The 15,981-nt window shown below is 36.0% G+C and overlaps 1 pseudogene; it reads right to left on the reverse strand.

The window, feature by feature from the left end:
* Positions 1 to 2,046: 2,046 nt before the first annotated feature.
* Positions 2,047 to 14,180, reverse strand: LOC128564558 (small ubiquitin-related modifier 2-like; annotated as a pseudogene).
* Positions 14,181 to 15,981: the final 1,801 nt, after the last annotated feature.

Consider the following 15,981-nt stretch of genomic DNA (forward strand, 5'->3'; position numbering starts at 1 on the left):
GGTGTCAAATAACTGATTTTCTATATGTTAAAAAAACAAACTTTGATCCATACCTCATGGCTTAGGCAAAAAATAATTTCAAAGTAGAGCACAGAAGTAAATATGAAATGTATAACTATACAAATTCTACAGGAAAATATATCAAAACAAATGTCTTCACCTTTGTTAGGAAAAAATTTTTATATATGATGTCAAAAATGTATTCATGGAAATGAATTATTAAACTATATTTTATCAGTTTAAAAATTTCTGCTCTCCAAAAGACAATATTAAGAGAAAGATAAACCACAGACTTGAAGAATATATTTGCAAGTGTATACTTGATGAAGGAGTTATATCAATAATATATAATGGACTCTTATAATATATAAACAACTCTCAGGATACAGAAAGAACTCTTTAAAGAAACAAACTAATACGAATAGCATCAGCAATAAGGATAAATTGTGTGAACTTACAATTCTCCCACAGAATAGTATGGTTAGCAAATAAATACATGAGACCCTCAAGAGCTTTGATCGTTAAGAAAATATGAATGAAAAGAATAATTTGGTATCATTACTAGAATAGCTACAATCATAAAGATGACCACGCCAAATACATAGAGAAATGGAAGCCTTATACACTGCTCATGGGAATGCAAAATAATGCAATCATTTAATAAAACAGTTGGCAGTTTCTTTAAAAGTTAAATGAACATTTTCTATAGGAATTTAGCCTGTTCACTCTACGTATTCGCCCATCCGAAATAAAAGAAGGTGTTCATGCACACATCCAGATACTAATGTTCATAGCTGTTTAATTTGTAGTAGTCAAAACTGGAAACAATGCAAATGCCCATGATTGGGTGAATGGACAAATTGTTGTATGTGCAGATAGTGGAGCAGGATTCAGAAATCAGAAGGAATGGACTATTGAGAAAACACCACGGATGAATCTCCAAATAATCAAGCTGAGTGTAGAAGCCAACAAACTAAAAATAAAAGGAGAATATACTATACGATTTCTGGATTACATAATTTTATATCATATATCTTTATAGATAAAATAGTATATGTTAAATCCTAGGAATTGCAAACTAATTTATAACAACTGAAAGCACATCAGTTTGCCTGGGGGTGGGGAGAGATGAAAAGGAGGCTAGCAGAGGATGACCAAAGAACACAAGAAAACTTTCAGGTGTGACAGAAAATTACCTTGAGCATGAGGATTTTTCACAAGTATAAATATGTGAAATTATTTACAACTATTATGTAATCATAATAATTCCAAACTTGTGAAATTATTGCACATTAACATGTACAATTTACTTTCAATTAAGCCTGAATAAAATTGTCAATAATGAAAATATCAAAACTTTTTGGACCACAACTCTAGGTCAATTTGGAAGATTCAATGTAATAACGTTGCTTTGATAAGAACCTAGCGCATAGTCAGTGTTCAGTAAATGACACTTCTCATAAAAAATCATTGTAACTCTACTCCCCATAGTTTGCAGTGGTTTCAATTACACGTTGAGTAAAAGCTAACCCCTTCCCACTGTGGTCAGGGCTCTTCTGAGCCTGGTGCTTGCCTCTATTCTCACTTCTTCTAAACTTCTTTTCATTGGGGGATTTTCACATAAACCAGGAGCCACAAACATTTTTTGTAAAGAGTCAAAGCACAAACATTATTCTGCTTTGCAAGTCATGTTATGCGTGTGAAATCTACATAACTATTATTCAAGTACCCTGTTGTGTCAAAATAATTGCACACTATGAATGAACGAGTGTGGCTCTGTGACAATAAAACTTTATTTACAAAAACAGGTTGCTAGGCCAGATATAACCCTCGACATAAGCTATTTCTTCCTGTTGAAATACATAGTCCCTGTCAATGTGGAGGATCACGTGGTAAATGGGGATAAGGGGTCTCAAGTGGTAGTGGGTGGGATATGCTCAGCTTTAACCAGGGCGATCATGGAAGGCCTCTGAGAAAATTGACTTAGAATAGTTAGAACACAACCTAATTTTCAGTTTAAAATGTCTCTAGAATTAAAGGGTGGGCTCAGGATACAGCGAACATAAGGCGGTGCAAAGATTCTTCATGCTTTATTGTCAAAGTTGCTCTCGTTCCCTGTGAGGGCAAAGGGAGAATGAGAGTGTCCAGGGCGATTGTTTTTATTTATTTTTATTTTTATTTTTTATGTGTGTCATGTTAGGGAGTTTATTTCTCAGATTTCCAGAAAATGTAAATACCCATCTTAAATTTTTCCTCTGTGTTCTCCTCATCACAGACATGGAGAACATCCCTTTAGCTTCTCTGAATTTAAAAATAAATTAAGTTGCAATTAAACTATTTATGTAAATAGAAAATTATCTACCACACCTCCTTTCCTCTCCTACAATAAGGTATCTGGTCTTTCCGTCTGTTCTTTTCTTTTTTTTTTTTTTTATTAAGTCATATACACATAGATCATGAATACATTCATGCATATGTGGGGTACAGGGCAATTGTTTTTAAAGTGGTAGATTAGAGGTAATACACGTTACATGCATCCATTCCAGCAGCTCACATTTAGACAAGCATGTACACCCACGTGTAAGGAAAAATAGAAAATGTGGTCTACAACTAGGGTGTCATGTGGCTGGGAAAAGTTACAGGTGGAGCAGGTTCGGGGTAGATTTTAGGAGTCAGTTTGAACAGATTATGCTTATTGTATTTTTATAAGTTGACTTGTAAAAATGTTGACTAGACAGTTGAACATAAATATCTGAACTTGGCTTGGGTTAAAAATGTGGGGGTTTTCAATGTATGTGTCTGTGCCTTGTGGTCAGAGGTCACCTGCATGAGGAAGAGCTAGAAAAAAAGACAGAGAGGAAGCCGTTGGCACCCAGGAGAGGAGCAGAAATACGGAGGTGTTGCAGAAGCCAAGGGAAGACAGAGTTTCAAAGAGGAGGCCAGGACTAATGCTCAGAGACTTCTGTTAAATATCAGACATGGAAAACAGGGACCTCCATGTTTGCAGGAATGGTGAGAAAATCCAACTGAAGTCGATGCTACAGTGAATAGGAGGGAGGAACTATCCGTCATGCATGCTGACATTTCTTTTGAGTTTTTCTGTGAAATAGAGAAGACGCAGACAGCTTGGATGAGGATCGGGGTTCACAGTCATGTAGAAATTAAATAACCCTATGATTTGCATATTTCTCTTCTTGGTCAAATTATTGAAAGTATTGCTTTGCTTTCCCAAACCAAGTACTAATTCTAAAGCAAGTGATAAGAATAGAGTCTGAATCAAATGAGCTGCTAGAGGCATCAGTTTCTGTGTAATGCAAAGCCAGACACAGACACCTAAAGATAGATTCCTAACAGCTGCCACGTTCTGAAATATCTTCAAAGTTCTAACTTCTAAATTTCCTTCTTGTTTTTTTACTCCCTTGTAGAAGGAAAAAAGACCTGGGATTTATCAGCTAGAAGTCTGAGTTCAAGTCTTTTGCTAGGGGTATGGTCTTGGTCAACTTGTATGACATTCCTATAGTGTGAAATGAAGATATTAATGGTCAACTTAAAGTACTATTTAAGCGTAAATAACCTAATAAAAGAGAAAGTGTCTTCTTTTGCTTATTCTCATTATTTAAAAAAAAAGTCTAAGTATGAAAAGCTGTACCATGACTCATAACCGTATTCAGTCTACCAGTATTCATTTTTTTTTAGAATCATATTCTTCCAGTAAGAGACAGATATATCAGTTATAATAGTTTCTGATTCTCTTTTCTTTGTTTTATAGCAGTGATGTTGATCTACAAATCACATATATAATTAAATTTAAGGAACAGATTTAAGTTTTTTTTATAGATATGTGTAACGATCACATTTAATTGTAGAATATTTTATTTTATTTTTTTTTAATTTTTTTATTAAATCATAACTGTATACAATGATATGATTATGGGTTTTTTTTTTTAATTGTAGAATATTTTAATCATCTCAAAAGGAAATTTTGAACACATTAACTGTTACCCTCCCCTTCATCTATCCTTTCTCCTCCCTGGCCTACGCAACCACTTAACTAATTACCTTCTCTAAGGATTTGCCTATTTATGGACATTCCAATAAATGGAGTCCTAGAATATGTGGTCCTTGTGACTGGTTTATTTTATAGAAGATAATATTTTCAGGATTCATCTGTGGTGTGACATGTGTTAGTGTTCCATTCCTTTTTTATGGCTGAGTAATATTCCATGGTATGGACATACCACATTTTGTTTATAAATTCATCAGCTGATGGACATTTGAATTATTTACACCTTTTGGATAATATGATTAATGCTATTATAAACATCTATAGCCAAGTGTTTGTGTGGATGTATGTTTTCAACTCTCCTGAGTTTTGGCCAAGAGATATAATGATAATTCTATGATTAAACACTTGAGGAGCTACCAAACTATTTTCCAAGTAGCTACACCATCTTACATTCCCACTAGCAGTTTATCAGATTTTGATTTCTCCACATTCTTTTTTCTTTTTTTTTTGTAGACTAAGATTTGCTATATCCTGACATTTTTTAAAAAATATATTGTTATGCTAGGATGTGAAATTATATCTCATGGTTTTGATTTGCATTATGGTAATTTGATAGACTAATGATGTTGAATCTTTTTATAAGTGTTTATTGGCCAAGTATAATACTTATCTATTTTTTAGCAATGTCTATTCATTTATTTTACTCACCTTTTTAAATTATGAAAGCTCTTTATGGATTCTAGATAAGTATTTTACCAGATATATAATCTGAAATATATATTTTTTCCTCATTATGTGGATTCTCATTCCTTTTTTTTTTTTTTTTTTTTGAGACAGAACCTCACTTTGTCACCCTGGATAGGGTGCTGTGGCGTCATAGCTCACAGCAACCTCAAACTCTCGGGTTCAAGTGATCCTCTTGCCTGATAGTATTCCCTGAAGTTTAAAAGTACTCAATTTTGGTACAATTCAATTTATTTATTTTTACATTCATTGTTTGTGCTTTGTTGTCACATAAGAATGTGTCACCAAATCCAAGGACATACAGATTTCCCGTGTGGTTTCTTCTAGGGTTTATGCTTTGGTCATTTCACATTTCAAATATTTCTCTCTTTTATTTAGGGCTTTTCATCCTTATCCATTTTTCTTTCAAAAGCATCCCTCTCTGAACTTCCTCCACTTTTACTATAATAATGTCCTACAAAGTAAAATTATCTAAAACAAGACAAGGTTTAGCACCAAGTGCTACCTCTAATTTGTGATGTGATCTATGGTCATGGCTGTGGGAACATGAAAGAGAATATGGATTAGTCATCAAATCATGATCCTACCTGATATACCAAATAAAGCGGAATTTTCCTTCCACAGATTAAAAAGGACATTGAATCCAATAAAATAAGACCTTTTACTATACCTTGTGTTTATTTGAGAAGGAATCTCCACACCTGGTGGCTGTAACTCTGAGCTCTGACGTCCAATTCCCTGAATTCAAATCTCAGCTTTGCTACTGATGAGCTGTTTGACTTAGAGACACTATTTCAAATGTTTATATCTTAATTTTCTCAATGGTTAAATTGAGGCTGGTAGATAATTGAGTATCTACCTAAAAAAATTATATATTGATTAAATAAATTAATTCATGTGAGCATGTAAAATCAATGCCTGGGACACAGTGAGCACTCAATAAGTGTTAGGTATTAATATAGTCATTCAATATACTGCAGCTAGTGTAACCATAGCCTTTAACTAATAAATCTCTTTTCCATTTCATTAATCAAATTTACTCACTAAATATTACCATTTTCTTCTCATTTTTTAAAGCATGCAGATCCTATTTAGATATAATTATTGCACCTAAATATAGCAGATAAATTACTTCCAGTTTCTGTATTAACTATCTGTTTCTACAGTTAAATGCTCTGTTGGCTTTTTCATTGTACTAACTGCCTAGCACAGTGTAGGCATTCAGAATTTTTTGAATGTTTAAATTACTTCATGATATGATTAATCACTGAATTAAAAATTACTTTTCTCATTTAATTCCTTTTAGTCTAATACATTTGGCTTAACTTTTTTAACTGTGCTCATTATATGAGTGCATTATAACTCTTTGAGAATATAAGCTCTATTTTATGCTTCCCTGTATTACCTAAAGGAAGTGTTGATTTAATGGAAATAGACTAATAACAATACACCTGCACTCTATAAAAATCACCAGTGACATCAATGATATTGGTATTCCCTTGATGAAGCCTCATTTAGATTGATTTGGCTGCTCTTTCCAATGTCCTAAGCCACACATAAAGGGCTCACAATGTATAAGTTTGGCCTTAGCTCAGAATGAGGAATTCCTGAAGAGGCCTTTGCTAATTCCTTTTTCATTCATAAGAGATGGAGATTATATTCCTATGATAGTGAAAGAGATAATTTCATGTTGGATTTTGCTTCGATCAAAGAGTGTTTTCTTTAGTTTAAAGCTCAAGCTAATGTCTCATAAAAAAGAACTCTTTATATTTAAAAAGTTTAGAATAATTTTGTTTGGAAAAAAGTATACTTTCTGCCAGAAATTTAGTAAAGAATAAATACAGTCCAATGAGTCAACAAAGAAATATTAAAATGATTAAGTCTGGTAGCTGTGCCATCACCTCCAGGAGCTAGGTTTGGACAGACCTCACTGACTTTACTTTCCATCTCATCCAAAGTGCTTCTGCTCTGTGTACCCCCCTGAGGGTTCCCCCCAAGTATACCCCCATGTGTGTACCCCACTGAATATACCCCCAATGTGTACCCCCTGGGTATACCCCCCTGTGTGTACCCCCTGAGTATACCCCCTGTGTGTACTCCTTGATTATACCCCCCTGTGTGTACCCTTCTGTGTGTACCCCCCTGAGTGTACCCCTCTGTGTGTATCCCCTGAGTGTACCCCCTGTGGGTACCCCCTGGGTATACCCCCCTGTGTGTACCCTCCTGAATGTACCCCCCTGTGTGTACCCTCCTGAGTATACCCACCGTGTGTACCCCTCTGTGTGTACCCCCATGTGTACTCTCCTGAGTGTATCCTGCTGTGTGTACCCCTCTGTGTGTACTCCCCTAAGTGTACCCCCCTGTGTGTACCCCTCTATGTGTACCCCCCTGAGTGTATCCCCTGTGTGTACTATCCTGAGTGTACCCTCCTATGTGTACCCCCTGTGTGTATCCCCCTGTGTGTACCCTCCTGAGTGTAGCCCCCTGTGTGTACCCCCCTGAGTGTACCCCCTGTGTGTACCCTCCTGAGCATACCCCCCGTGTGTACCCCCTGTGTGTACTCCTCTGTGTGTACCCTCCCGAGTGTACACCCCTGTGTGTACCCCCCGAGTGTACCCCTCTGTGTGTATTCCCTGAGCGTACCCCATGTGTGTACCATCCTGAGTGTATCCCCCTGTGTGTACCCACCGTGTGTACTCCTCTGTGTGTACCCCTGTGTGTACCCTCTGAAATAACTTGCTAATATTTTGAGTTCCATTTTGCAGAGACTGTCTATACTTGCCTGAGTTTGAGATTTGTACATAAAAACACCTTGTACAAGTGAAAGTGAAAACTACGTTAGAATTTTACTTAGCTAGAATTTACTGGATCATAGGAATAAAAATACTTCTTTTTCTGTAAAATAAGATTTTGTTTAAATCTAAGTGAATTTGAGAGTTCACTTAGACTCATTTGGGTAGGTATAAGGTAAACACACAAGATCTTTCTTGCATTTCTACTATTAAAAGTTGTGGATATCCTACTTGTGGAAACCTAACCATTTGGACTTCATTATAAGAAAAAATGTTCCACAGAAAGTCAACTTAGTCACACATGTGAGAACTTTCTAGATGCCAAGCATTCTGCATTTTATGTATGCCATCTTATTCAATTCTAACATCTCTCTGTAGTTGGAAATCATGTTTCTCATTTTAGAATTATGGACTGATGTCTCAGAATAAATGACTAGCTCACAAAAACTAAGGTAATAACAACATGTGAATTTGAATTCATATATTTTGACTTTTTCCAATTTGCCACCTATTTTGATGCTTTGTTCTCATTTATATTTGAATGATACTTTTCCTAGCCCCTCACAATGTGCAGAAACTAAACATGTGAATTATAATTGTATTTCATAACCATCCTGTTTGATCAATATTAATAAAGCATCCATAACATAGTACATATTTGACTACATAAGTTATTTTGTTATAAAAGGAAAATGGTCTATAGCATTCTTTTTTGTATTGTTCTTTCCTGGCTATGGTGTCAGGGCGATGCTGGCTTCATGGAATGAGTTAGGCAGGACTCTCTTCTTCCTCTTCTTCTTTTTTTCTTTTTTATTAAATTATAGCTGTGTACATTAATGTAATCACGGGGTACAAGGTGCTGGTTTTATATATATTTTGAAATATTTTCATCAAACTGGTTAAAATAGCCTTCCTGGCATTTTCTTAGTTATTGTGTTAAGACATTTATATTCTACACCTAGTAGATTTAACATGTACCCTTGTAAAATGCACCATAGGTGTGGTCCCACCAATTACCTTCCCACCATCCATCCTCCCCCCTCCTCTCCCCTCCTTTTCCCCTTTCCCCACATTCTTGTGCTATAATTGGGTTATAGCTTTCATATGAAGGTTATATTTGGTTTCAGTTTCAGTAGAAATGTTGTCAATTCTTCTTTACAGGTCTGGTAGAATTTTGCTATGAATCTGTCTGATCAAGAACTTTTCCACATTGGGATATTCCTTATCACTGCTTCAATATTTCTTCTCATTACTGGTCCATTTAGGAATTCTGTTTCTTCCTGATTTAAGCTTTGGGTTTGTGTGTTTCCACAAATTTATCCATTCCCTCTAGATTTTCTAGTTTGTATGTGGAGCTTTTCATACCAGTCACACACAATATTTTGTATTTCTGTGATATCAATTGCAATGACTATTTTTTTTCCATTTCTTATTGAGTTTATCTAAATCCTTTCTCTTCTATTTCTGGTTAATATAGCTGGTGGTCTATAGATTTTTGTTTATCTTTTCAGAGATCTTTTCGAAGATCTATTCATCGATACTCTGTATTATTTTGTTTGTTTGTTTGTTGTCTGTTTCATTTAGTTCTTCTCCGAGATTTGTCATTTCTTCTGCTCGCTTTGACCTTTGATTTGTTTTTGCTTTTCTAGTTCCTTGATGTGTGACATTACATTGTCTTAATTTGTGATCCTTCTTACTTTTTGGTATAAGCATTAAAGGCTGTGAACTTTTCCCTTAAAGTTGCTCTAGCTACATGATACAGATGTGGCTGCTTCTGTCATCACTGACATTCAGTTTGAAAAATCTTTTTATTTTCATCTTAATTTTGCCATTGACCCAAGTATCATTCAGCAGCATGTTTTTAAATTTACATGACTTCGTGCAGATTTGAGGGTTCCTCTTAGACTTGATTTCCAGGGTTATTCCACTAGATCTGAGACGATATATAATATTATTTCAATTTTTTCTGAATTTTCCAGGACCTGTTTTTAGGGTTAACATAACCTATTGTGGAAAGTGTTTCATGTGCTGATGAGAAGAATACATATTCTGAAATTTTGGGAGACAATATCCTAAAAAATCTAGTAGGACCATTATTTTTAGAATCCTGTCTAATTCTAGTGTTTCTCTGTTGATGCTCTGTCCAGTCCTATCATTGGAGTGTTGAAGTGCCTGTCCATTCTGATGATGTTATCGGTTTCTTTGCTTAAATGTAGTAAAATTTTCTTTATGGAGAGGCAATCCTTAACAAAATACCAGCAAACTGAATTTAACAGCACATCAAAAAGATAATTCACCATAATCAAGTGTGTTTCATCCCAAGGATGCAAGACATTACAATATTTGCAAATCAATAAATGTGATTTTTTTTAAAAAAAATGTGATCTCCCACATAAAAAGAATTTAAAACAAAGACCATCTGATCCTCTCAATAGATGTAGAAAAAACATTTGATAAAATAGATCCCCTCTTCGTGGTAAAAAGCCATAACAGTATAGACATAGAAGCTGGGTGGTGCCTGTGGCTCAGTGAGTAGGGCGCCGGTCCCATATACCGAGGGTGGCGGGTTCAAACCCAGCCCTGGCTGAACTGCAACCAAAAAATAGCCGAGCATTGTGGCAGGCGCCTGTAATCCCAGCTGCTCGGGAGGCTGAGGCAGGAGAATCGCGGAAGCCCAAGAGCTAGAGGTTGCTGTGAGTCCTGTGACATCATGGCACTCTACTGAAGGCGGTAAAGTGAGACTCTGTCTCTACAAAAAAAAAAAAAACAGTATAGACATAGAAGGAACATACCTCGAAATCATAAAGACTATATAGTATAAAAGCACAGCCAACATCATATGGAATGGAGAAAAGTTGAAAGGATTCCCTCTGGGCACCAGAACGAGACAAGGATGCGCACAGTCATCACTGCTGTTCAGCACACCACTGGAGTTCTAGAAAGAGCAATCAGGCAAGAGAAGGAAACAAAGGCCATCTGTCAGGGAAGAGAAGGTCGAACTGCCCCTGTTTGCCAATGATATGGTCTTATAACTAGAAAATCCTAAAGATTTCACCAACAGACTCCTGGAATTGGTACATAAATTCAGGAAAGTCTCAGTTCACAAAATCAATATTTACAAGTCAATAGCATTTCTATATACTAAAAACAGTCCAGCTGAGAGAACTCAATACTATGTACAATAGCTGTGAAGACAATAAAATATCTAGAAATATGATTAACAAAAGAGGTGAATGTTCTCTACAAGGAGAACTGGAAAATACGGAGGGGGGGGAATCACAGATAACACAAATAAGTGAAGAAACGTTTCATACTCATGGATTGGCAGGATCAATATTCTTCAAATGTCTATACTGCCCAAAGCAATTTACAGATTCAACACAATTCCCATCAAAATACCAATATTATCCGTTACTGATGTAGAAAAAGTAATTCTAAACTTCCATACAGAACCAAAAGGTTCCTGAATGGCCAAAACAATTCTAAAGCAAATAGGCATCACATTATCTAACCTCAAATTATACTACAATCTTATAGCAATCAAAACAGCATGGTACTGGTATAAAAGTAGACACATAGACAGATTGAACAGAACAGAGAACCCAGAAATAAAACCATCCACCTCCACTTACTGATCCCAAAGCACTCAACAACCTACACTGGGGAAAGTGTATCGTATTCAATGAATTGTTCTGAAAAAACTGGATAGTGACAAGCAGAAGAATGAAACTGGACCCCTGTCCCTCACTGTATGCAATAATTATCTCAAGATAGACTAAAAAATTAAATGCCAGACTTGAAAGTATAATAGTTCTAGAAGAAAATATAGGAAAAACTTTTTTAAACATTGGACTAGGCAAAAAATTGATAAGTATGACCTCAAAAGAAGATGCAGCAACAAAATAAATACATAAACAAATAAATAAATCAGACTTAATTAACCTAAAATGTTTCTTTCTTTCTTTTTTTTTTTTTTTTTCAGTTTTTTGTCTGGGGCTAAGTTTGAACCTGCCACCTCTGGCATATGGGGCCGGCGCCCCACTCCTTTGAGCCACAGGCACCACTCCTAAAATGTTTCTTAACAGCAAAGGAAATCATCCCCAAAATAAATTGACAACCTCCAGAATGAGAGAAAATATCTATTTGCAAACTATAGATCCGACAAAGGGCTACTATCTGGAAATGCAAATTAAAAGCACAGTGAGTTACCACCTTAACCCTGTCAGAATTATCAACATTGAAAAGTTAAGAAACAACAGATGTTGGTGTGGAGGCAGTAAAAATGTAATGCTTATCCACTGTTGTTGGGAATATGGATCAGTACAATTGTGCAGCTGGACAATGAGTCAACTGCTGAGTACTGGAAAGCATTATGTATGTTTCCTCAACCAACTAATAGAGAACTACCATGCATTCCAGCAATCTCGGTACTAGAGATATACTTAAAGAAACATAAGTCACTTTATAAAAAAGACAAGGGCACCAGGATGTTTACTGTAGCACAATTCACAATGCAGAAATATGGAACCAACCTAAGTACCCATTAGTTGATGAATGGATAAGGAAAGTGCATTATCTATACACCATAGAGTACTACTCAGCCACAGAAATTTTTTTAATGAAATAATGTTTAGGTTTTTGTTTGTTTTTGTTTTGTTTTGTTTTTGCAGCTACTTAGACGGAGCTGGAGATCATCATCCTAAGTTAAATATCTCAGAAGTGGAAAAGCAAATACCACATGTTCTCATCTATATGTGGGTGCTGCATGAAGGACACACACGTGTGTGTGTGTGTGTGTGTGTGTGTGTATAATGGAACCATGTAATGGGCATTAGAAACTAAGAAGAGGGGAAAAAAAGAGATAACAATCTCTTTTGTGTGAGAGAGAGAACAATCTACCTGTTAGGCAGAATCTGTGCTATTCTGGTGATGGGTGCACAGAAAACCGAAACCCTGACTTCAGCCGCATACACTGGTGCTCATTCACCCACCTGTACTCCCTAAATTTTTCAAATTAAAAAAATATTTTATGAAAGGTGGTATAGATGTCAAATCAATCACCTTATGTATAATTTGCATATTTTGAATTGTAATTTTGCCCTGAAATTCTCAGTGACCATTCAATTTTTAGTTGCACCATATATCTTTATATAAATAATTTGCCTTAGAATATGACTTGAAAGATCAGCCTTATTGTCATTAGATATTGATGATCTGTAGTTAAGAATAACAAAGTTTATGTTAGTTTTCTTTCTCTTTTTTTTTATTAAGGCATTTTTACCTAGATTACGGATATATTTATGCCATTATGGGATTCAACGTGTTGATTATTTATACAAATTGAAGGGCTTACATCCTACTAATTAACATAGCCTTCACCTCATTTACCCAATTACAGCATTAAGACATTTGTGTTCTACACATGATAGATCCAACTTGTAATTGCAATATGCTCCATAGGTGTGGTCCCCCTACTAACCCTCCCTCTATTGACCCACCCTCCAAGTTTATTTGAACAACAAAACACTTGACTTGAAAACTATCTAGGAGACATCTTTTTATATAAAGAAGAAATTGAATTGCCTATATTTCAGATATTTTACTTAAAAATATATATCTAATACACAATATTGATATAGGTATACTAGGAAAGACCAGCAATTGGGATGACTATAATTTCAATAGATGATAACCTTCATAATAATTGCAAAAAAAGAGAAATGCAATTATTATGATAGTCAATTTTTTAGAGTAATTTGTCCCTACTGAAAGACAAATTGCCCTACATGTAACAGCTACATACAAAAACGTTATGAAATTATCCTTGGTTTTACAATGATAAGTGAAAACTTTAAAATTCTCCAACTGGACAAGGTATGCAAGGATTTTCTTGATGTTGTTATTTTATTAAAACAGTAAGAGAAAAATAACTTACTAGAATAAGAAGATAAGAGCAGATGAGCATACCACTAATGTAGAAAGAGGGTGTTTTCACAGAATCAATATTGCCCCAACCCATCTCCAGCTGCTGTCAATCAAAACATATCACTGGCCATTTAGTTAAAAAAATGCAATAGGCTTGAGCACGTGCATCAGTTATGTACAACAAAGGAACAGGGAAGGCGAAAATGAAAGAACAGAGAAAACTATACCACAGTAGTCAGGATGTGGTGGAGCCAAACTGCAGTTTTCTAATTGAGAATGTACCTTGGTCTGTAAGAACAGAGTTCCGGAGTAAAGCAGCAGTTCCCCTCTGTAGTAGACACCACCTGTCTGCTCTTGGAACACATCAATTGTACCTTCATCCTCCATTTCCAGCTGTGCAGCCGTGTCTGTCTCACTGATTGGCTGCCCGTCAAATCAGAATCTGATCTGCCTCATTGATAAACCCTGGGGTTCACCATAGGCTTTGGTTCGTTTTCTAAGTGGTGTTTGCCTCTTCATCTTAAACTGCACCGCAGAACATCCTCTCCCGCCACCTTCAAATTAATTTGATTGTTGTTTTCGGTCTTAATTCCTTTTTTAGGCTTTTCATCTGCCCTGGAGACCCCCCCCAGTCTCCCCAGCTGGTGCTTCACAAAAGAGGTTCCATGTCTGCCCCGAACCAGCACACCAGGAGCAGCAGCAGAAGGTGGCATTTGAGATTTATGTTAGTTTTTATTGAGACTTTGTACACAAGGATGAATAATCATTAAACCTCATCAGGTTCATGCATGGAACCTTTTACTGTGAATGGATCCATGCCTTAAGTGAATTGCCAGGAAGATACGGAATTAAATTTGTTATACAATCCATGAGAATATGCTGTTAGATTTTTATGTTCGTATCTTCTTTGCACACTTTTTCCCCCTTGTGTTTCCTACTCAGGTATTAGAGGAAATCGTGCTTTTTACAAGTGAAAATTTGTATCTAAAAAAGGGCACCATTTGAAGACACGGAAAAATCAGTCTGGTATATGACACTTAGATTTTCACTGAGCAGACCTAACAAATCTTTAGTAAAGTGTCTCAAGAATGGAAGAAAAAGTATCCAATGTACTCAGTACTTTTATGAAACCAATTTATAATCACTCACACTTTCTTATGAAAGATAGAACACAGCTATAGCCCAGAATGAAGGAGAGAAGTCGAGGAGAGTAGGAGGGGAGGGGGGAGGTTTGACGGAGGGAGGGTAAAAGGCGGGACCACACCTATGGAGCATATTGCAAGGGTACAAGTCAAATCTACCAATAGAACATAAATGTCTTAACACAATAATTAAGTAATTGAGGTGACAGCTATGTTGATTAGTTGGATGTAAGCACTCCAAATTGTATAAAAATCAACACCTTGTATCCCACAACTGCATAAATGTATTCATGATCTATGTGTATATGACTTAATAAAAGGAAAACAAATTAAAAATGACCATGATCATCACTACTTTATTCCATTAAGTTTTACACCATATGATCCATGTTTATGAGCTAATATTGAATATTCCTTACATCTCCCTGCTCAGAATACAGTGCAGGGGAAAGTGTCTGTAACACTGAGCAGTTTCAGAAGGCAGTGGTCATGCTTAAAATGCCCTGTAAAGGTCGCTCCTTGAAAAGGAATAAATGTTGTATCCCAAGGCATACCTTCTTTGTTGTCCCCTGAAAAGCCATCAAATACAGCGTCTCTGTAAGATTTATGGTCTATGGGCAAAGTTCATTTTGCAGCCTTCAAGCCTTCCGCGTTCCATGATTTTCCTTTGGAAATCTGGCTTGAAACAAGAAGGCCAGACAAGAAGATTACATGGGTAATCTGAAATAATCTATAGAGGCTTCAAAAATGTCACCGTGAGTGCTATAAAACACAAACACTTGACCCAGAAATAATTTCATCCTTCACAACTAATCAGGCACTACATATTGATGCTGTATATATAGTCATGTCAATAGACTGTTTTATTTATTGAGTATGACCATCTAAATTCCTAACTAAACTGATGAATGAGTTCCTTGTAGCTGGATGATACTGCACTTTGCAATTTCCTTTTCCTTTTAGATGATATTCCAGCAAGCAGGCAGAGTAATCTTCATAAATATCGTAAACATCTACGATTTGCTTTGTTCAATCTCTATGTTTATTCTCAGGCAATTAGTATCTCCCTGGGTGTTCGTTTTTACTTGCTATTATCATATGTTATTTTAAATATACAGTGTAGAAGAATAAACACTAGAATGACATAGAATCTTTGGATAATCCACCCTCCAAATTGTTTTTGAGAAAAAGGCACAAGCTCTCATCTCTGTTTTCTTCAGCAGAGACTTACCGAAATGCCTTGCGTGCTGTGCACTCTGCTGGGTTCTTTCACCCATGGCTCAGATCGGCCTGCTTGAATCAAGAAACGAATGTCTGTTTTAAGGGAGCTTGCGCCTCTGTTTGTTGTCATTTAAAATGTAGTTTAAGAATT

This window comes from Nycticebus coucang, chromosome 14, assembly GCF_027406575.1.
Source record: "Nycticebus coucang isolate mNycCou1 chromosome 14, mNycCou1.pri, whole genome shotgun sequence".
In the NCBI taxonomy this organism is placed as follows: Eukaryota; Metazoa; Chordata; class Mammalia; order Primates; family Lorisidae; genus Nycticebus; species Nycticebus coucang.